The 22,448-nt window shown below is 49.4% G+C and overlaps 1 pseudogene; it reads left to right on the top strand.

Annotated features, from left to right (window-relative positions):
- The first annotated feature begins 1,693 nt into the window (after positions 1-1,693).
- Positions 1,694-3,535, top strand: LOC111544231 (annotated as a pseudogene).
- Positions 3,536-22,448: the final 18,913 nt, after the last annotated feature.

Here is a 22,448-nt window from a genome sequence, read left to right on the forward strand (position 1 = left end):
AAGGTGTTGTATAAAAATACTACACGATAGGAATTTTTTGAGTCTACTGTAATTTTGTAGGACCACTGTTGTGTATGAGGTCTGTCGATGACCGAGATGTTACTCTGTGGCACGTGACTGCATGTGACTTTTAAAAGCAGCAAAGCAAGGCTTTGAAACAACTTCAAGCATCAAAAATGAAAGAAGGAAACATTTAAAATTCTAGCCTGTTTTACAGTGTTCTACGCCAGTTTTTTCAACATCAATTATCAGATTAATTCTCACAACAGTCCCCAGAGTTAGGTATGGACTTGAACTTTATACATCACTGACAAATGAGGAGGCCGAGGCGAGGGAAGTGAAGAGACCGTTTCTACCTGGGAGTGGAGGGGGCCAGCAAGGGACCAGGCTTCTGGCTGTGGTGACGGGGCTGCTGCCATCAACATACCTGCCCCTTAAAGGACAATGTCAAGACTAACCACCGATGGGGCAGGGCGAATTCTTGGGCAGCCTGAGACCTGTATGTGAGTGGGACAGATAGCAGAGGGGGTGCCTGGGGGTCCTGACCCCCTTCCTCTGGCTAAAGCACAGAAAGGGCTAGACATAGGCAGCATCCACAGAGAGGCTACCTGGTGCCTGGACTTGGGCCTGTGGCTTTTTTTTTTGAGATGGAGTTTCACTCTTACTGCCCAGACTGGAGAGAAATGGTGCCATCTTGGCTCCATCGGGTCAGAGAGCCTATCAAAGGTCCTTGGTATTTCAGGCTGCCTTCACTCCCCCTTCTCACTCATTCTACCCCTTTTTGGAAGCTCAGAGCTCCCCAAGAAAGGAATGCAGGCCTGGTGGCTCTGGGTTCAGAAGGCTCAGACAGAAGGTCCAAGCTGTCTCAGGAATTCACACAGAGGCTGGCAGGAGAGAAAAGACAGGCCACTTGGGCTCACAAGGTTGAGGGTCCAGGTATCAGGAAAGGGGAGGGAGCATGCGGCTTTGAACACACGCTTGAGTGGTACCTCAGCATCTCACCCTGCCCAGGTAGCACCGTTGTGCGGTATCGCCTCCAGTATCTCTGGATAAGGTCTGCATTGCCTGAGCCCCTCGTCAGAGCACCTCCAATGTATGGGCAGTGGCTATGTCATCAGTGCCCTGAAGGATAAGATGTGGCCCTGTGGTGAGCGTGGGAAGACAGCCCTAGCAAGAAGCGAAGAAGGCACAGGCCTTCCCTACATTGGGGTGTCTCACAGGGTCCGTTTGGCTGAAGTGTACATGAGGAGTGAGTGTCGCAGGCAGGAAACCTCCCCTGGATGCCTGGCAGTGCAGGGTAACGGCCAGAGCTCTTGAGGGTGAGAGGCACCGGGATCCCTGCATCATGGGGAACTTCTTTAAAAACGCAGGTTATGGGCTGTCCTCTGAGATTCTGGTTCAGTAGTCTGGGGCAGGGCCTCAGCATCAGTGTTTAAACATGTTCTCTGGGTGATGCTGATGCATGTGGTCTCTGGACCACACTTGCAGATCCCTTGGCTAAAAGGTTAGCCTGACTCACCCACAGCCAGATAGAACTACACAGGCTCCAGAATATGTCCTCGTACCGACACCGTCTCATCTCTGGTCTAGAAGCCCAGTTAAGGCGCCCATATAATCCACACCAAACAGGCATCTCCTCATTCTCCCAGATGCTACTGAGATGTCTCCCTGGGAGACATGGCCAGGCGTCCTCATGGCCTGCAGGGAGCAGTTGTCGAAGAATGGGGTCAAGTGGGGGTTTGCTGGCATTACCTGTGTTTCTGTGGTGGTCATGGCCGCGATCGTCCTTGCCATCACGCTGCGGCGGCCAGGCTGTGAGCTGGAGGCCTGCAGCCCCGAGGCCAACGTGCTGGATTACCGGCTGGGCCTAGGCCAGATCAGCCGCCGAGATGCTCTGGAGGTCACCTGGTACCACGCAGCCAACAGCAAGGAAGCCAGGACACCTGCCCTGAACAGCAACACCACCGTCCTGGAGGCTGGCGTCAATGTCGAAGGGCTCGGCACAGCCGATGAGACAGCAGTTCCCATCATGGCACACCCCCTGGCTGTCCATGGCGACAACACACTGGAGTAGTGGCTGGATGGTGTGCCGGGCTCTTCCCAGAAGGGCATCAAACTGGACTTCAAGAACATCAAGGCAGTGGGCCCCTCCCTGGACCTCCTGCAGCAGCTGACAGAAGGGGGCAAAGTCTGGCGGCCCATGCGGATCAACACTGACATCTTACAGGGCTCTGACATGCCCATCTTCACTGAGGTCAGTGCCACAGAGTTCCTGGACCTGGTCCAGGAGAAGTATCCCAAGGCCACCCTGTCTCCAGGCTGGACCGCCATCTACGTGCCCGTGTTCCCAAACAGGACGTACACCCGAGCGATGGTGGAGAAGATGCTCGAGCTGGTAGGAGTGGCACCCCAGAGAGTCACCTTCCCTGTGCTGTCTTCCACGGTGCGGGCCACCTGGCCCCACTCCAGCTGGCTGCTGAGCCAATCTGAGAGGTACAGCCTGATGCTGTGGCAGGCTGCCTCGGACCCCATGTCGGCAGAGGATCTGCTCTACCTCTAGGATAACACTGCCATCCATCAAGTCTACTATGACATCTTTGAGCCTTTCCTGTTGCAGTTCAAGCAGCTGGCCTCTACTTGGCAGGGTGTCATGAAGCTTAGAGAGGATGGCTGTACAGCCGTGGTCTACAGAAAGTATTCCATGAATGGCAGCCCCCTCACCTGGGCGATTTGGGGCCCCACAGTGAATGCCACACGGAAACAGACGTAACACGGGAGGCAGCCTGATCCCTCTTCTCCAGCTGTTCGGGGGTGATGGTCTTGATGCTGCCCCAGGGGTACAGCAACAGTCACCCTCCCAGACACAGAAGGCACGATCCTGCGGAACACTGGCCTCGAGGGAACTGTGGCTGAGAACCCTGTGCCCACTGTTTGTGCTCCAAGTGGCAGCATCCTCAGGTTGGAGTCCTGCCTGCAGCAGCTGGCCACATATCCCGGACACTGGGGCGTCCATTTGCAAATAGTGGAGCCTGCAGCCCTCCGGCCGTCCCTGGCCTTGCTGGCGTGCCTCTCCAGCCTGGGCCTCTTGCATCAGCCTGTGTGGATGGGGGCCAGAATCTCCCACAGGAGTTTTTCAGTCCCTGGTCACATGGCTGGCAGAGAACTGCTTACAGCTGTGGCTGAGGTCTTCCCCCGTGTGACTGTGGCACCAGGCTGGCCTGAGGAGGCGCTGGGCAGTGACTACAAGGAACAGCTGTTCACAGATATGCTAGAGCTGTGCCAGGGGCTCTGGCAACCTGTGCCCTTCCAGATGCAGGCCAGGCCACCGGGCCACGGCATGGCTGGAGCTGTAGCCAGGCTGCTGGCATCCTCCCCCTGGGCCACTGTCACAGTGGAGCACAGCCCAGCTAGGGGCAACTATGCCTCTGAGAGGACAGTGCTGCTGGGAGCCAGGGCTGTGGACAGGACCCGAATCTACTACAGGTTGCCCCAGGGGTACCACAAGGACTTGCTGGCAGATGTTGGCAAAAACTGAGCACCGAGGGGTGGTGGGCCAGCGGACTCCAGGGTGGAGGCTTCCCACGGGGAGGCAAGAAGAAATAAAGGCCTTTGCCTTTCTCCAGGCAAAACAAAACAAAGCAAAACAAACCAACAGAAAAAGAAAGGTTAGAAACCCTGGTCTGGATATCTAGCTTATTGTGTGTGGTCAATAGAAGCTTTTTAATAAATGAAAAATGTTTTACTCACCCCTTTCACTCCTTTGCTAGAAAAGACAACTTGGAGTTTCCAAGAGAACAGTCTGTCCCCTGGCTGTGTTTCAGAAACGTTCCTTCTGTTCAGTCCAGCTGCAGGGAAAAGGATTAGTTTCTAGAGGAAAGAGCCTACTTTACACAGCTGTATCCAGGGAAGGCTGAGGGTTGCTCCCCATGGCCCTCTGGTTCTCCCCCTGACTGTTTATGATCAGGCCCGTGTGCAGCTTCTGGGATCCCTAACGATGCCTGATATATGGGGAGCTTAAGTGGCTACATTTCAGGCTTCAGATATTAGCAGAGGACTCTTGCGCTGTCTGAAGACGAGCAGTTGATGTATTCCATGTGCTGGAGTCTGCCAGCCCATTAGAATTTAATTAAGCACATTCTTTCCTGACAGCCTTCTGGTGCTCAGGGGCAAGACGCTTTTGGCTTTGTGGCTGCATTTGGAACTCATTCTTTCTCCCTTTTTTCCGGAAGCTCTCAGCGTCTCCTCTGCCTTCAGAGAACCCGTGGTGGTGTGCACCAGGATCACTCCTGGAGATTCTGAGACAGCCGTCTTCCTTTCAGTCATCCTCCGTAGGTGACTCTGAATTGCTCTGAGGCCTAAGAACTGCTGACCTCTGTAGGTTAATGAACCTCAAGCCAGTGCCTCCATCCAGACCTCCCGAGCTTCAGACATATGCACCTTTCTGTCCTTCGGGCAGCTCCACCTGGAATGTCTAAGAGGCACCTCAAGCTCCAAGTAGATGTCCTATAAGTTTTGGAGTCCCTCACCTGCTGTATTCAATTCATTCTATTTATTTCTTCCAAAATATCTCTCAATTCTCTCACCTCCTAAGGAAAATTCTGCCTTTCGTAAACAAGGTCTAGTTGTCGCTGGATGGAGAAGCTGTTTCTCTGATTCACCCGATTTCCCTTTTTCTTGAGAATTTCTCCCTAACCATTGCTCCCATCTCGTAAATAACTTATAATAACTTGGGTAGGGGCCTGTGATTTCCCCTGCACACATGCATGCTTCTTCCTTTAGTTTCCTCTAGCACAGCTGAGATGAGGCTGGAAAACCCGACTGGATTTGTCTCACTGGAGACTCAGTGATAAGAGAAGGGAGCTTAGCACAGGGCGTACTGTGACGCAGGATCCCTGTCATCCCCCCGCTTTCCCTTCGAAGCCTGAAGGGCCTGCCTCACCCGAGCTCCCCCTGGCATCCCTGTGGTGGGTACTGTCTTGGCACTTGCCAAGTTGAGTGTGTGCCCAGAACAGGTCTTCACCCAGAACAGCTGGAGCAAGGCCCTCTCCCTGCTTCCCTGCTTCATTTCTGCTGCTTGTCAGGGCATCCATCTGGTTCTCAAACGGCTGGTGTTGGATATGACCACTCCCTCCAGAGGAGACCATGTTTGTTTCAGGGCCAGGGCTGCAGAAGGTTCAGCATTGCGACCAAACCAAAATATGACAGAGTGACCCCAATTGTAATGATGAACTCATATTACACCCCCTGGCCATGCCATTGCCGCTGCCTTAGTTCCAGGCTTCAGTAGCTCTTGCCAACCGGTAGCAGAAGGCTCCCCTCCCGTCTTTGACCACAGCCAGTCTTCCCATGGTAGCTGGACCCACAATCCTAAAACTACAGAATATCACCATTTAGCAGTTCTCAAACTATTTGGTCTTAGGATTCTTTCACACTATAAAAAATTACTGACGAGGTGGGCGGATCACGAGGTCAGGAAGTTGAGACCATCCTGGTGAACACAGTGAAACCCTGTCTCTACTAAAAATACAAAAAATTAGCTGGGAACTAATTGGTGGCATGTGCCTGTAGTCCCAGGTGCTCAGGAGACCGAGGCAGGAGAATTGCTTGAACCTGGAAGGCGAAGGTTGCAGTGAGCCGAGATCACGCCACTGCATTCCAGCCTGGGCGACAGAGCAACACTCTGTACAAAAAAAAAAAAAAAAAAATTACAGAAAACTCCAAAGGTATTTTGTTTATGTGACTTATATCTGTCCTTATTTACTATATAAATTAAAACACAGAAATTTAACAAATGTTAACTTAATTCATTTAAAAATAGCAATAAACTCATTACATGTCAACAGAAATAACATGTTTTAACTAAAAAGTCATCGTATTTCCTAAAACGAGAAACAATTGCTTACAAGAGTGACGTCGTTTTATATCTTTGCAAATCTCTTTAATGCTTGAATCAATAGATTAAGCCAGTGACTCATCGCTGTTCCTGCATCCAATCGGTTGTCCCATGTTGTTTTGGCCAAAGTGTGTGAGAAAAATCTGGCACTACACAGACATGTAGTTGAAAAGGAGAGGAGTATTTTAATATTCTTCTTGACAATTATGGGTTTTGTGTGTTGTTCTTTTGAGATGGAGTCTTCGCTGTGTTGCCCAGGCTGGAGTGCAGTGGCACGATCTTTTGCTGCAACAACCTCTGCCTCTCGGTCAAGCTATTTCCAACTAATTTTTGTATTTTTAATAGAGATGGGGTTTCACCCTGTTGACCCAGCTGGTCTCAAACTCCTGACCTCAAGTGATCCACTTGCCTCAGTCTCCCAAAAGTGCTGGGATTACAGGCGTGAGCCACCTCGCCGGGCTGGGTATTTTTTTTGTTTTGTTTTGTTTTAATACTATACCCAAACTCAAGAAGTGATAGTTTCTTAAAGGTTTATTACAATATGGAATCTGAAACTATGTCAATACACTTCTTGTACTGTCCCACATTAAAATCCAAGCATTTCTCTTGTACTTTGAACATGTCTTTTACTTGCGTGTAGTTGCCTAACGTTAGACGTTGATCATTGGAAAAATATTGGTTCACTGTGTTGTATACATTTTCCAAATGTTGATATTTTTACTCTTCAATATTTCGATAGCACAATTCATTAGTATTACCATTGGAATATCATTGGAAAACTCCCTAAGTATTATTAGGAAGCTGTCAAGCTCACAGTGGTAAACACAAGTTTTCCAAAATTCTGATTCTCACTGGAAAGCTCAGATTTTATTATTGGCAACAAATACCATGAGTTGTTTTCCTTGAAGAAACAGTCTCAGGAGATCCATTTTTGAGAAAACAACTGCCAAAACCCCAGTCTGAATATCCTTAGTTTGTCTGGCAGTCGTTTTTCTTAAGTAAAAATGTGTCTTCTGAAAAAAGTGATTAGTTCACTTAACCAAAGCAGTCACACAAGTCATTTTTCCTGGAGACAATCATTGTACATCGATGTGTGGCGGAAGTGGTACTTCTAGTGGTACTTACCAGTCCACACAGAATGTGGAAACAAGGTGTTACGCAAGGGTTGAGATATCATAACGGCAATAACTTCTACTCTTTCATCATAGACAAGCTTACGTGTGGCTTTGAAAAAATTTATCTTTTGCTGTGAGTGTGTGGTAGTGGAGAATATGACAGCTGTCAGTACAGTATAGTGTCACTGTCTTGATCTGCGCTGAGGGGACAGTAGTTTTACTCCCTGTTGCTTATGCACCATTATTACAAGGGGCAGCACAGGGAGAAAAGGCAAATGACACCTTCATATCATTATGAAAAGCTTGGCTTCATGGAACCCCCACCACAGGGTCCTCTTGGGAATCCCAGGGATCCAGCGTGCACATTTTGAGAGTTTTCTATGTTTCCCCACTTCCAATGGGCTAAAAAAGGCTGGACCAGTGGTGGCATTTCATGAACCCCAATCTTCTTCCTATTCTTCTGCCAGCGCTGTCCATAAAAATGTGACTCGTAAGGAAGAGTAGCTGGGAGCCTGAGTCCTGTCTGTGGGGAGAACTTCAGGAGCTGCCAGCAAGCCCAGCTGTAATGGAAACATCTCAGGGAGGCTGCTGGGGGTGGGGGTTGACATCAGCCAGGCGGCACTCAGCCCCGGGGCACCCAAGACTTCAGCAGTTTTATGGAAAGTCTGGTGTGTGCTTTGCTGGAATCCTGAGGCTGTGGGAGGTGCCAGTTCCAGCAATGACCTCATTACAACTGAGTGATTGAACAAGGCGGGCACCTTTCAAGGAAATCAGCAGGTTCGCATGACTGTCAATCAAAGTGCACAGACGCACCCTGTAGCAGGTGGGAAGGGAGTGTGATTTGGCTTCTGCAGAAGGGGAAATGGCATTTACAGAGGAAAAGTGAATTGGCGACATTCGTGGAGGGAACTGGCTTCTAAGATCTATAGATTCAGAGACTTTTAGGGCTACAAGAGAACTTAGATGTCAACCAGACAAATTGAGTTGGAAGGAGTGGGAAGATTGCTCAGGACTCCAGCAGAGCTGCTTTGGCACATAAGTCAGCCAGACAGCCCAGCCGGTTCCAGTCCCACCTCAGCAAGTTGGCACTGTACCCCTCTTTCTCCCATCTCCCAGCGGGCCAGCCTCCTATAAAGGAGGCCAACTACTCCACGTATCTTTGGTCTGGTGAGGCTTTCAGAGTGAGGTTGGCCAGAAGACTCCCAGGTCATAGAGAATTAATCAGGCGGGACACAGAGTTTTTAATCCCCATTTTACAGATGTGGAAAGTGAGCCCCAGAGAGACTACATGACTTGCCAAGATCACATTAGTAAGTGGCAGAGGAGGAACTTGAACTCAGGTCTTGAGGCTTATGGTTCCACTGAGATGCTATGGTGTAGAGAGGAGAGTACAGGATCTGAAGACAGAAAAGCAGGATTGTTAGTTCCTTTGATATTTAACAGCTGGATGACTTTTGGTCAAGCCATTTTATTTCTCTGAATCTCGGTTTCCTCATTTACAAAATGACACAATATACATCATCTATCCTAAGCTCGTTCACAGGGTTGTTTTAGAGCATCAAATTACGTGGTTTTTATAAATATGCCTTATATACTGTGAATCTCTTTAATAAGTTTGAGGGGGCTCACACGCCCACTTAATGGACCATTCTTTTGCCCGCAAGGATGATATAGACCCTTGGACTGACACTGCCTTCCTTAACTTAGGCCCTAAGAAGCCCAGCATTTGGAAAATGTGAGTCAAGAGATCCCAGAGGCTGCAAGCAGGGCGTGGTCATGGATGGGAATGGAAACTGTTATTTATACCAGCTCCCTTCACTTTTCAGGAGATCTGGGGGGATGGGGATGGCTCTGGGTGTGATGTTCCCAGTGTGGCTTTGGTGCAAGACTCCACAGTTCTTTGTCTCCCGGCTTTTGCACCACTCCAAGCTGTGACACTCTGACTGCCATTCAAGCAGCACCATTGTGCACTATCCCGCCTCGCAAAGTGGTCAGACACATGTTTTCAAGGGCCCTCTAAGGAAGGAAACTGAGGGGCTGGTATTTGCATGTGGTTTTCGGATACTTTCAAAGAGCGTTCTAATGGCTGCCTCACTCTGCTTTCACCAAGGCAGCGCCGTGTCTTAGGGAGAGGCCATCTAGGATTAGCAGTTAGGAGCCTGAGCTCTGAAGCCAGATGGCTTGAGCTGGAATCATTCTTTCTACTTCTCTCTGTGCCCCCTATTTCTTACCCTTAAAGTGGGGTTGATTGCAGCACCTACCTGATAGCATTCTTGTGGCAAATCAGTGAATTTGAATGTATATGAAAACAGGACCGGCTGGGTGCGGTGGCTCACGCCTGTAATCCCAGCGCTTTGGGAGGCCAAGGCAGGTGGATCACCTGAGGTCAGGAGTTTGAGACCAGCCAGGCCAACACAGTGAAAACCTGTCTCTATTAAAAATACAAAAATTAGCCTGGAGTGGTGGTGCGCACCTGTAATCCCAGGTACTCGGGAGGTTGAGGCACGAGAATCACTTGAACCCGGAAGGTGGAGGTTGCAGGGAGCCTAGATTGAGCCACTGTACTGCAGGTAGGGTGACTGAAGCAAACTCATCTGTCGATGGGCTCCAAGGATAGGGACCAGCAGTCTCCAGGGGAGTTAATGGCCCTGGAGACAGAAAGGGCAGGAGGTCAGGGGTCAGGGCTTCGGGAGCAGCTAAGGGGCACTGGGAGGAAGGAGACTGCAGAGAGACTGAAAGGTGACTCATCACGTGACAAAGACTTTCTGTGATTACTGATAATTTGCAGCAGGCACTGTGTTGGGAACTGGGTATCCTAAGATGAAGAAGACAGCAGGGCGTCTGGCCCAGGGACCCCCCACACGGAGGTGGCTGTGTTGGCAATAGTGGTGTCACAGCAGGTTAGTGCAGACAGCAAAACAGGCCACAGAAGTGTGCACTGGTCTGCGGTGACTCCAGGGAGGACATGATCCCCCTTGTCTGGGGGGTAAGGACAGCAGGCAGCCCACCAGTAGCTGGGAGTGGCGATGTGAGAAGCTGCCGGGCTGGCTTCTCGCAGGTCTGCTCTTAGAGTCGGGCCTTTTTGGCCAATTAAAGGGTCTAACCTCTCCCTTAAAAAGTCCTTAAAAAGAACTTTCTCCATGAATTCTCAGTCCTGTGCTCACCCAGCCTCTGCCACCTCTTTTGCTGTTGGGTGGCTATGGTTGTCACAGGTTCTGCTTCATTTTAGAGACTGAGTCAGCCTTCTGGACTTCCCACTTGCTTGCTGGGTAAAAAGCCAGTAACAAGTGAGCGCCGTGCTCCTTAGGCCCCACCCCTTGTGCATGATTGATTTCTAAGCAGGGGAAGTGGGGCAGCCCTGGGTTAGACTCAGAGTCTATTTGCTTGCAGATCTGCACACAATGTCTCCAGCTTCTTTTGTGGCTCGGTAGAAGCCCCAGCTTTTTAACTTACTAACCACTGTAGAACTGCAGGTAGGACAGTCCTCCTCCCAGGCTCACTGCAACACTCAGTAGCTGCTTTGAAGGAACAGAAGGTTGCCACATGCCGGTCTGTCCTTGGGTCACTTCAGGGTTCCACTCACTGTTGGTTCAGGGCTTCTTTGATTCTTTGTTTTCTTTAGTTTTCATTCTCTCCTCTTCAGAACAAGAGTCGGTGGTTCAGCGTATGCAAATATCACAGTTCCAGGTAACTTGAGGAGAGCAGTTTGGATTTAGGTATTCATTTTTACTTTTATATGACCATAGGTATAATCTCTTTATGCAAATAAGACTTACTATTGTATTATAAGAGCAATAACCATGCACTGCTTCAAATGACATCATTTACAGTTTTATTTTTGCAGTAAGAACATATTTCGGCAACAGCGTCAATGCTACTTTTTGAGAGGTATTTTCTAATTTCTAATGTTGATGGGGTCAAAGACTTGCTACGAGTACACAGGTCACATACACCACCTCGTGCAAAGCAGGAAGGAAATAAATCAAGGAATAAGAACAAGCGCCAACGCCATTCTTTTTTTTTTGGAGACAGAGTCTCACTCTGTCACCCAGGCTGGAGTGCAGTGGTGAAATCTCGGCTCACTGCAGCCTCCTCCGCCTCCCGGATTCAAGAGATTCTCCTGCCTCAGCCTCACAAGAAGCTGGGACTACAGGCGCGTGCTACCATGCCCGGCTAATTTTTGTATTTTTAATAGAGAAGGGGTTTCATCATGTTGGCCAGGATGGTCTCAATCTCCTGACCTCATGATCCGCCTGATCTCGTGACCTGCTGACGTCGTGATCTGCCCGCCTCGGCCTCCCGAAGTGCTGGGATTACAGGCGTGAGCCACCGCCCCCGGCCGAGCCAACACCATTCTGCCCCGTTGTCGATTAAGACTTTTCACTGTTAAGCAGAGTAAAGGGCAAAACCTAAACGATTTTTCTCACAGTTGTACTCCGATTGTCTATGGAAACCAAAGGAAAGAGTCATTGGTTCTGATGAAAGGTTAGAAAAGCTTTTGAGAGGAGATAGCATTGAACCTTGATGAGTGGGTCATTTGGGTAAACTAAAAAGTGGTGGTGGGGAAGGGAGAAGGGACGTAAAGGGGGAGCAGCCCCCTTGGCCCACTGCCCACTGGTGCAGGCTGAACTTACATGCTGCAGAGTCCATATCCCTCCCACCCCAGCAGAAACCCACACCTGTGACTGATAGGAGTGGTGGAAAAATACCCCCAGCTTCCTCTCTCTACTCTTGGGTGAGGACAATTCTGAAGTGAACTCTACACTGTCTCCCAGATAGGATCAACTGTTAGTTGCTACAATGGGAACCTGCTAAAAAAGTACACTTTTATTGACTTCTTTTTGTTCCCCACTATCCTGCTGGGTTTTTTCCTGGATTATCTTACCCACCACTGTCCCAAATATAGATTGCACTTGAATCCTTGTCTAAGGGTCTGAGAGTCCGATCTAAGATAAAAGATGTTTCAGTAGCTGGAACAAAACATGTAAATGGGATGGATTGGGTGTATTTGAAAGGCATGAATGCTCCAAGCGGGCTAGTGGCTTGGGAGTTTAGAAGGAGATGAGACTAGAATGATAGTAGTCACGATGTGAAGTATCTGAATCCTGGACAAAATAATCTAACTTTTTTGTAGACAGTGGGAAGCCATGGGGCTGTTGAGGATGGTGAAAACTTCCTTCCTAGGTCTGCAAGCATCAGCTTCTCTGGCTCAGGCTCTTGGGGCTATATGCTTCTTTTTCAGCCCCTCCATTCTGAATCACCTGCTTGCAAGGGATTCTGCAGGATGCACCTGTGGTCCACCAAGTTGGTGTCTGCTTTTGAGGAGAACATTGAATTTCTTCTGGAGCTTCTTGAGCTTCTATGTGGAAAGAGCTAGGGTTTTGGGAAAAGGCCAGACTTTGGGAACAGTATAGGCTATTTTGGCATTAATTGGATTCTTCTTCATAGGCAGAAGAAGGTGAGTGGCTGAGTTACTCATTCTAGTTCTTACAATCTCAGGAGGAATGTTTGATGCAAAGGAGTCAGATAGCTCTAAGAAGAGCCCAGCTCACTGAGTTTGACATTCCTGGGGGCAAATAGGAAAAGATTTCCAGCCAGTGCTAGGGAGTCAGATGGCAGTTGCTGGTGGCATTAGAGCTGTTCACCAGGGCTTCATGGGAAGAAAAGCTGTCCATCAAACACCATCCTATCTGCTGAGGGCCTCCTGGGCTTTGGAGAATGTCCCTCAGCCCTGGTGATTATCTGAGACAGTGGTGGGTGTCCAGGAAGTTTCCAATAAGGAGGCCCAAGAGGCTGTTCCTGTTCATCCAAAAGGAGTGGAAAGGAGACAGGGAGGTGTGTCTGCTTTGTGGGGAAGGCCCTGGTGCTGGCTAACAGTAAGCAGCGTGGTCTTGTAATGCTAGTGGGCAAAAAGCAAAGGGATGTCAGTAATCCAGTCTTGTGTTTGGTGAGTACATTTGAGTCAGGTCCTAGGCTGGGCACTGAGGGTGGCAGTCGGGAGAAGGAGCAAGGTGAGCCCAAGGAATTCATGGTCAGGGGTGATCAAGAAGGTATATGCGCATCTAACTGTCATTCCACCTGCAGTCTGACCTGAGCCACGAAGAAGTACAGAGTCCTCAAGAGGCCAGAGAGCTCATGTCTGGTTAGAGTCGGGGTGTTTGATGGGAAGATAAAAGGAAGAGCCGACATCTGAAGTGAGCCTTGTAGGATGTGCAGGGTTTGGACATATGGAGATGGGTGTGGATGTCGGGAGTTGGGGAGTTTTATTCCCAGGGACGTTATTGGGAGGGACTCTAGGTCCAGCTCCTGGGGAGGGGTCCTTGGCCCTCCCCAAGGCCAGCTGCCTGCCCCAAGGCCAGCTTCCACCTGTGTGAGCTCCCCTTCTATTCTTTTAGTCCTGGCTCATCTTAGCATTTAGGGAGGCCACATCCCCTCTCTGGGGCACTGTTCCACCACTTAGAACACAAGGGAGTCGGGCTGGTCAAAGAGTATCTGTGTTAGGGAAGGACTGTCTCAGTTATATCCTCCACCTACCCTCGGTGAGAGGCACTGCTGGGCTTAGCCTGGTTTCTGACAGGAGCAGGGATGTCCCATCGCTCAAGGGTGTTCAGGTATGTGTGGTAGGAAATTCACTGGACTGGCACTCTAAAGTTTTATAATTCCTTCAGAGTAACACTTACCCCATACATCTACTTCCCCCTCCCACACTTACCACCCCCAATGAAACCAAAGCCAGTTTGCCCGTGGTACATGATGTGCTGTGCCCAGCCGACTCCGAGGGAATGGGCCTGCTGCCCAGCTCCATGCAGGCTTGCCTTGTGGGGAGAGCTGCCGGCTCATTAAACCCCTTCATTTGTGAGCCACGAGTACACACTCCTGCATGCCAAGGTGCAACATGAGTCTAATGAAAGAATTATTAATGTGCACACCTTAAATGCAAATAGAATAAGGCCCCTACAAAAACACTCTCAGAAGTTAACCGGAATCTTATGCACTGCCAGTCGGGGGATGGCTCACCCGTTTTCTTGCCAGCCCATTCTAAATCTGGGCTTTTCTCCTAGGAAGTTCTTCCTCGGATGGAGTGGAGGTCAGTCTCCCCGTGACTTTGACTTCACAGGGCCCAGGTTATCTTGTGGCAAGGCCGAAGCCCTGCTCTTTCTCATCTCCCAAATCCTGCTCTTCCGGGCTCTTCTCTGACACTTCCTGTCCGTCACTTCTTGGAGTTCCTGGCTGGGTCATCTCTGAAGGGCGTTCCTTGGCTCTGTGGCATCATCTGCTCTGCAGTCTTTGGCTTGCCAGTACTGACCTCCTCAGGTCAATAGGACATTGAGTGTGTGCTGGGCACTAGGGCAGAGGAGGGGTAAAGGATGAGCCACACAAGGACCCAGGACTCTGGGGGCTCGCAGTCCAAGAAAGGGGAGAACATCCCCCTGCAGATAAGTGCACAACACCGGGTGCCTGAAAGGGGTACAGAGGGGGCTCTAGAAATTGTAGGTGGGAATTCAGAGTCCCACCCAGCTCAGTGGTGTTGGGAGAGAGGGAAGGGGATGGGAGTGGGATGTTAGAAAAGAGGTCTGGGAGAAGGTGGCTTTGAATTGGATCAAGTAGGATGTAGAGGATTAGGTCAGGCAAAGATGTGGAATAATCTAGAGAACAGGAGTGGGAAGATGAAACAGGCAGGGCAGATACATGAGACTGTGAAGAGGTCAGTTTGGCGGATACACAGTGCACAGGGTGTGGCTGGGGTTAGAGAGAGCTGACACTGGAGAGAGAGGTGGTGGCTGCCATTATGAACAGACTTAAATGTCATGTTATGAAATTCAGGTCTGCGAGATGCCTGTTCTCTGTTTGTCTCACTAGATCTGGTCTCCAGTCCATGGTGGTAGTCTGATTACAAACCCATCCTTAATTATTCCCCTCCTGGATCCATGCCCCCTTGTGCTATAACTTTGACTGCTCTCCCACTCTGATTCTGAGCTCTGGCATATAACTTGCTTGGTCAATGGGATGTCAGCAATTGTCTCTGCATAAGCAGAGACTTGAAAAACGATTGCACGCTGGGGTTTGTCCTCTCTTGCTGCTCCTGGAATCCCGCTGCCACATGAATGAGCATGCTGAAGGCTAAGAGGAGGCGATGTGGATGGAGGAGCACTGAAGTTCCCCCATCTGGCACACAGCCGACCATAGATGCATGAGTGAGCACTAGCAGAGGTCAGTGAGGCCTGGCCCAGGGCAGCAGAACTGCCCAGTTGAGCTCAGCCCAAATTGCCAATCTGCAGAATTGCGAGCTAAAAAATGGTTGTTGTTTTAACATTCTAAATATTGGGGTGGTTTATTATGTGGCAAAAACCAACTGCCATAGGTATAATCCCAGATTCAAGGGATCCAGGTTTAGAGGTCCTGGGATATGGTGAAACATATTTTGCATGTGGGAGGAATGTAAGCAATTGTGGCTGGAGCACAGTCTATAGGTTGAAAACTAGCCATTAGCCACATATTCTTCCTCTCCCCTCAAGCGGTAGAATGTATTTTTCTTTTTCTTCTCTCTTTTTTTTTGAGATGGAGTCATGCTCTGTTGCCCAGGCTGGAGTGCAGTGGTGTGATCTCAGCTCACTGCAACCTCTGCCTCCTGGGTTCAAGCAATTCTCCTGCCTTAGCCTCCCGAATAGCTGGGATCACAGGCGCCCACCACCACACCCAACTAATTTTTGTATTTGTAGTAGAGACCAGATTTCACCATGTTGGCCAGGCTGGTCTTAAACTCCTGACCTCAGGTGATTGCCCCATGTCAGCCTCCCGAAGTGCTGGGATTACAGGCATGAGCCACCACGTCCAGCCAGAATCTATTTTTTTAACCCTTGATTTGGTGATGACCATGTGATTTATTTCATCCAAATGGACAGAAGCAAATGTGATGTAAGCAGAAGTATGAAAAGTGATTGCACTTTGGTGCTTGCCTGCTTGTTGTTCTTGAAACTGTTTGACTGCTTTGTAAACAAGTCCAGGCAAGCACCCTGGAGAGTGAGAGACCCATGTCAAGAGAGGCCCCTATCTTTCTAAGCATCTCCAATAAAGCCATTCTAAAGTGACTGGTCCTAGATAACTCGCCAATTAACTGCAGACACGTGAGTGAGCCCAGCTGGGATAGCCAAGATCAGCCTGCAGCAGACCAGAAGAACTGTCCAACTGAGCCCAGCTTTAATTGCCGAATTGCTAGACTGAAAAACCACGGGCTAAATCAATGGTTATCATCTTAAAGCACTACATTTTGGAGTGGTTTGTAAAAGAACCCATGCTTCCTGCTCTGTAGCCTGGAACCTGTCCCGTATGGGCTGCATCGGTAAGTTCCCATGCTCCTTGCCTTTGGCCAGCAAGAAGATATTGAGACCAAGGCGTTCGTTTCCCTGATTCTTATCCTGCCGGACTATGGTTTGGCCACAGCCTCTGTCAATGGCTCTGTCCACAGCTCGATTTCAGGGTGCTAGCAATCCCTCCTTTCCATGTCCATTCAGGTCCCTGGTCCTGCCAGCTCGGGGGTTCTTCAACATTCCTCAACCCTCCCACACCTTTGTCTCTGCTCCGTTACCCCATTTGCATGGCCACCTGTGTCCTGGAAACACCCTCACTGACTACTTTGTTCTGTGCACAGTGGGCAGCTGAAGACTGTCTAGTAAATAGAAACATCCAGTTTAGGAAGAATGAAACAGAGCTCCTGCTCTAAGGGGTCCTGCTGGGGGCGTCCCACAAGTGCTGCCTTGTCTTGGGCATTTGGAAAGTCAGGCTGGAGAATGGGGCTGCCAGGGAGCAACTTTTCCCGGCTGGCTGTCAGGAGCCATCTGGATTTTGCTTTCTGCAGGGAGTAGTCATCACCCCCTTTCCTGCCAATTCCCCTAAGTTAAAGAATAAAAAATGAGCCCTTCCAGTGCCCCTGGCACCCTTCCTCTCCTTGAGAGGATTTTTCTTGAGCACTTTTAGTCAAGCATTAGGCAGTGCATTAAGCAAATCAGGAAGTCAGTTTGGCTCCAGGACATCTGTTCAAAGGACCACAGCCTTGACCCATCTCTTCCACACAATCACCCATGCAGTTAGGACCCTCCAGTGACAGAACTCCCACCAGTGTCTGCCACTGTGCAAGGAGGCACAGAGGTCATATGGTTAATAATAGTAATAACTGATGGTGGTGGTGGTGGTGGTGATGATGATGATGATAAATGGCAAGGCAAACTGAAGGTCTTCCACCACCATGGCTATTACCTTTGATGGAGATGCATTTGGACCTCTTTGTCAAGTTCATATGGGAAGTCAGAGCTGGCACGAGGAAAGGTTAGTAGGGGTAATATATGTTTCTCATCTAGAAGGGTAGCACTTGGAAGGACATGTACCTCCTTAGTGGTGGGAAGTGTTTGACTCTAGCTACTTCAGGGGAGAATCAACCACACACAGCCCAGCTTGGAAGCCCTTTCCACCCTTTTTCTCCACTGGCCCAGACACAGGATCAGAGCTGACCCTTCCCTTTGAGGGGGCTGCGAGTACTCAGAGTTGCTCTTCCTCTTTTGGTGGAGCAGTTAGAGCCACTTGAGGATGGAAAGCACTGACATTGCATGTGTGAGGTTGTCCAGTTGACAAGACACACTGTGGGGACTTGGGAGACTGAGACTGAATTTTTTCCTGAAGAGATAAAGGACAGAATCCAGGTAGGGAAGAAGGGGATTTGGTAACATTTGAGGGGATGTTGAGAGGTTCATGTCCGCATTCATCTTTTGGGCAGGACAATTCTTTATGACGTGGGACCATCTTGTACGTTCTAGGGTGGATAGTGTTCCTCATCTCAGTCCACTAAAGGCCAGCAGAGTCTCCCAGTCATTGTGACCATTAGAAATGGCCTCCCCCAGGCCGGGTGCGGTGGCTCAAGCCTGTAATCCCAGCACTTTGGGAGGCTGAGACGGGCGGATCAGAAGGTCAGGAGATCGAGACCATCCTGGCTAACCCGGTGAGACCCCGTCTGTACTAAAAAATACAAAAAACTAGCTGGGCGAGGTGGCGGGCGCATGTAGTCCCAGCTACTCGGGAGGCTGAGGCAGGAGAATGGCGTGAACCCGGGAGGTGGAGCTTGCAGTGAGCTGAGAACCGGCCACTGCACTCCAGCCTGGTTGACAGAGCGAGACTCCGTCTCAAAAAAAAAAAAAAAAAAAAAAAAAAAAAAAAAAAAAAGAAATGGCCTCCCCCGCTTCCAAGCACTCCTAGGATGGACTGGAAGGACAATACCGTGCCTGGTTGAGAAACACTGGAGGGAGAGGGCTGCGGGAAGGGAGAAAGAAAGCAGAGAGCTGGGGAAGAAGGGAGATCCATGTGGGAAATTTGGATCTCTAGTGTCCAAAGACCTGGGGGCACCCTCTCCTGAGAACTGTCACTCCCTTCTTTGACTCTGTGTGGCACATGGCAGTAACAATGACCCTTGAGTACAGAAATACTTAAACCTTCAGGGGAGACTAGAGAAGATGAGGCAGTGAAGCAGGCAAGGCAGCATTTGGAAGAGATAGGGGAAGTCTCCCTGATCAGTGATGGCTGGTGGCCTCCATTACCATGGGTTCCTGGGTGCCAGCGTCATCTATCTGAAGGTAAAGTCCTGGGTAGAGTGAAGACAAGGTTCGTCTCCTCGGTTTCCCCTAGCTCAGAAGACACAGTCTGTGGGGCAGAGGAAAGGAAGGACCTGGCCCCTGGGTTACAAGTAGAATTAACTCAGACTGATTCCTGCTGGTCCTGCCAGAAATGTTCTTCCCCCAGGTCTTGCATGGCTAACTCCTTCTCTTAATTCAGGTCTTCGCTAAACTGGATCTCTCCTCCTTAATCCTCAGACCTCTGTCCTTTATCCTAGTTTCTTTTCTTTTGAGATGGAGTTTTGCTCTGTTGCCCAGGCTGAAGTGCAGTGGTATGATCTGGGCTCACTGCAACCTCTGCCTCGCACGTTCTAGTGATTCTCCCACCTCAACCTCTTGAGAAACTGGGACCACAGGCACCCACGATCATGCCAGGCTAATTTTTGTATTTTTAGTAGAGATGAGGTTTCACTGCCCATTCAGGTCCCTGGTGCTGCCAGCTCTGGGGTTCTTCAACATTCTTCAACCGTCCCACACCATTGTCTCTGCTCCATTACTCCATTTGCAATCCACCTGTGTCCTGAAAAGACCTTCACCAACTACTTTGTTCTGTGCACAATGAGCAGCTGAAGACTGTTTAGTAAACAGAAATATCCGGTTTAGGAAGAGTGAAACAGAGCTCCTGCTCTAAGGGGTCCTTCTCCGGGTGCCCCACAAATGCTGCCTTCGCTTGGGCACTTGGAAAGTCATGCTTTCTAGTAATTAGCCTCCCAAAGTGCTGGGGTTATAGGCATGAGCCACCATGTCCAGCCTCTAGTTTGTTTTCTTCCAAGTACTTGTCAGTATCTTACGTTAAATTTAAAAAATTCATTGATTTGCCTTTTATAAATTCTGCCCATCAGAGCAGTGGCTTGGTCTGTCACTTTCACTTCTGGCATGTAATAGACGCTCAATGAATGAATCCTAAGTGAATGGATTACTCATTATGTACCAGGTGCTGTGCTAAGTAATTTGCATCCATTGTCTCATGAAAATCTCAAGGATTCTTTAAGGTAAGTATTATATCATCCCCATGTTTTGCAGAAACCAAGACTTCGTGAGTTTAAGTAACCTGCCCAAGGTCATATAGCTGTTTATTAAGTGGTGCGATAGGATTTGATTGACTCAAGTGCTCACAGTCTTGTAGGCAAACAAATACAAAGATATAAATCACTGTACTGTAGGGAAGCAAATTCTAAATGTCCCAAGAGAAGAGCTGGATGCAGGACTATGGCAATTTAGGAGGGGACAAGCATTTTCAGTTGAAAGCAGGAATGAATTGGAGGAGGAGGTTAAATTTGAGCTGAGCCCTGGAGGATAGTATGATGGCTAATTTCATGTGTCAGTCGGCTAGGTTATGGTGTCTAGTTATCTGGTCAAACATTAAATCAGTAGACGTTGAGTAAAGATAATCCTCCATAATGTGGATGAGCCTCATTCAATCAGTTGAGGGCCTTAAGGGAAATGTCTGATACTCCCTGACGAAAAAGGAATTTTGCCTCCAGAGCACCTTTGGACTCAAACTGCAACACCAACTCTTTCCTAGGCCTTCAGCCTAGTGTTCTTCCCTGTAGGTTTTGGACTTACCACTCCCCAAAATCACATGAGCCAATTCTTCAAAATCAGTCAATCTCTCTCTCTCTCTGTCTGTATAGATATATACTCATACACACATCCTGCTGGTTCTTTGCTCTGGAGAACCCTGACTAACATAGATGGACATTTAGGTGTTGAGGTGTGTGGAGCTGGGGCAGGGAAAGGAACTGCGGGCAGGAGCTGGAGAGCCGTGGACAGAGCTGCAGTGATTTGGAGGCTCTGGAGCAGAAGATCCCCATAGGGAGGGAAGTGGTGGAGTGGAGACCGCCCTGGACAGGAAGCTGGGGGCAGCACGTGGAGGGCAGGGAACACCAGAATGAGGGTTTTAGGAACCCTCATTGTCTTAGGAAGTAGAAGGTCCTTGAGTGACAAGGATAAGACAACAGGGTCCACTCCCCATCAAAGGCCACCAATGCTTCTCTTCAACATTCAATGGGAGACCCAGTGAAGATCAGTGCCAGAACTTAATGGAGGGAGCCCAAGAGGAACGTGTACCTGGGGAAGTCAAGAGTTATTTCCTGGACATTTGTGCCTCTATTCCAAACTCTTCTCTCAGAGTAGGTGATAACTCAGGAAGGAGCCGGCGATCTTCCTCAGTTGACTTGTTCAGAAATATGATTTGGTATTCAGTCTGGCCCCAAGCCATGCTTCCAGCCTCATCTCCACTGTGTACTTTCCATAGTGTTCTGTCTTGGTCCACTTGGCTTATGTAGCTGCCTGGCCTGGGTCGTCCTCCTCACCCTTGTCTGCTTGGTGACACTTGGCCCCGTTCTAATTGCTACTGCTCAGGCAGCTTCTCTCCTCCCTCCTCTGTGCTCTGAGTACACTGGAAAGATTCCTGTTAGAGCTGTCACTGTCTTCCTGCTGTCTGCCCACTGACCTTGAAGCTCCAGGAGGACAGGAGCCTTATCTTACCCCACCACTTGGCCTATGCCCAGCTTGGTGCCAAAGTGGGCTGGAGGTATCTGTAGGCTGAATGAAATTCTTCCCTCTGGGATGCCCTTTAAAGTTGTGTTTTCTTTCTGGAAGCTGGGGCAGTGACTGGAATGGTTGGAATGTGGCCTTGGTTTGCCTTTGGGTGTTTTATACCTCTGAGCATTGACTGGACTCTCTGGTGATTTCTGGTCTTAGAGGACTTCCTGTTTTAAATGTCCGTGGGTTGTGGTTCCCGAACTGCTGCACTGTCTCCCATAACCTTTCTCTCCAGCCTGGTCTGGTCTCTCTTCCACACCAGAACTTTCCTCTAGATCCATGGTCCAGGACCATCAGGCACCAGTGAACCACACTCCTGACCATTCTCCAAATAGTCATTTGGCCAAATATGAGGTACGTGGCAGGCAGCTCTTTCTTTTCTCAACCCCACTTCACCTCCGAGCAGCTTCCTTCTCCCAGGAGCTGAAGATCCCCCATGATGTCTCAATGCCAGGCAGATGCGCTTGACCTTCTGCCTCTCGGGGCCCTCACCAAGGTAAGGGATTTTGAATCATTCAACTAATGTATTAAAAAGGGAAAGAGACCCCACTAAGGGGCTTCACTAAATATCCTTTTCAATTGATCAGATCATTGTTTTTTTGTTTTAGTCCTTCTACAAACTCTTGAGTTTTAAATCTCATAAGTTATTTACCATACACTTGTATCCCCTACAGTGATATTTAAAGTGCCGTGGCCGTTTCTCCACTGACTGTGGAGTGAGCTGATGTTACTGCAGGTTGAGGTTGAGCCACTTTGCTGCCCTGATGGTTCCAGGAGTCCTTTTGGGCACTGACTGTGGGTCCGGTCCTGGGCTGAGTGCACAGAGGACAGGGGGAGGTTGAGGGAGTCAACACAACTCAGAGGTGTCCTTGTTCTCCAGGGGCTCTAGGTTCTGACCTGCACCCAGTCACAAGCTGACTTGAGTCCAAAAGTCACAAAGTGTGACTTGGGGTTTTCTATCCCAGGATCTTGGCCAGAGCTTCATTTGGAAGCCCCAGAGACCTGGACCAGACTTGCAGGTAGACATTCACCAATGTGTGATTTGAGGGTTGCTCAAAGGTACCTACCCACTTCCCACATGGAGCACCCTGGGGATCAGCCATCACCGGAAACTCCTTTCCCACAGGACAGAGCCCAGACAACTCATTCTGTCTTCGAAAGCCACCACGGTCTGGCGCCAACCCACTTTTCCAACTTCCACCTCCTGCGACTTCAGCCACATGGAACAAGCATGAA

This window comes from Piliocolobus tephrosceles, chromosome 2 (assembly GCF_002776525.5).
Source record: "Piliocolobus tephrosceles isolate RC106 chromosome 2, ASM277652v3, whole genome shotgun sequence".
Classification (NCBI taxonomy): Eukaryota; Metazoa; Chordata; class Mammalia; order Primates; family Cercopithecidae; genus Piliocolobus; species Piliocolobus tephrosceles.